Genomic DNA, 1,199 nt, shown 5'->3' with positions numbered 1-1,199 from the left:
TAGCCTCCTTGTATGTAGAAGTGGGCCCAGGTCTCCTTACCAGTCCAAGATCCTGGATAGGAGAAAGCAGAAGAGGGACCACAGTTCAAGCCTGACTTCTTATGAATGGCAACCCCAAGAGTACATAGGGGTGATCCATCTTAGAATCTAATGTGGTTAGCAACCTTCCTACCTCAGTGGGCCTAGAGGAGGGACAAACAGACACAAAGAGAAACAAAGGAAGAAGCAGAGACCTTGAGCATGTTTTCCCGTACGTCTACAATGATTAAGGAATGTAAATGCTTCACTCTAAGTCCAGGCTTTAAGTCAGTGCATTAGGTGGTATGGCAAAGGAACTCATTAGTACATAGGTGTTAACTGAAGTATTGGAGGTGAAGAAAGGGACATTCAGTCTGTGTTGGGACTGACCTACTAACCAATCTGCCCACCTGTGGAGACTGAAAAAGCAAAGAAGTGGAGGAAAAAATCAGGAGAGCAGGGTCAGAACAGGCAGAATTCCAAAAAGGAAGTGGTTATATAGTATGAAGTCATAACCATCAACCAAAGGGGTGAATTTTGACAACGGGAAATCACTGGTGAACCCAGCAAAAACAACTTTAATGGTGATGAGTATAGCAACCAGGTTTTGGCATGGTCGTTCTCAGCCCCAGCTGCACCACTGTTTTAAAAAGAATGAAGCCTGTCCCACCTCCCCATTCTGATGTAATTGGTCTGTAGTTCAGTTGAGGGAATTAGGATTCTTTAAAATCTCCCCAGGTGGTCCTAATGTGCAGCCAGGGCTAAAAACCAATGCTTCAGTGGACTGAGAATTAATGAACAGGAAGTGTAAGTGAGGGCAGTATTTTAGTGGTAGTCAAAGGGTATTTTCGTTTCAAGAGGGAATCTTTAAACATGTTCAAATGCAGAGCTGTACGTGCCAGGAGTGAGAAGCTGTAGCTAGATTGAGCAAGGCATCTGATCAAAGGAGAGGGACTGAGGGCATGGAAGGGATTTGTGTTGGGCAGGACAAGCACAAGAAAGAGGTGAGGAAGGGTTGTATGTAAGGGTGTGCAATGGGGGACTCCTGTCTAATGCTTTATTACCTGTTAGGGGATGGGGGAGATTAGCTGCTGAGGCTGAGAGAAGGTGGGGGTAAAGAGTTTGAAATGGCCACAGTCTGCGATAGCTACTGACTACAAAACTGGGATATATACTGAGAG

This window comes from Halichoerus grypus, chromosome 8, assembly GCF_964656455.1.
Source record: "Halichoerus grypus chromosome 8, mHalGry1.hap1.1, whole genome shotgun sequence".
Classification (NCBI taxonomy): Eukaryota; Metazoa; Chordata; class Mammalia; order Carnivora; family Phocidae; genus Halichoerus; species Halichoerus grypus.
Note: the sequence above shows the minus strand (reverse complement) of the source record.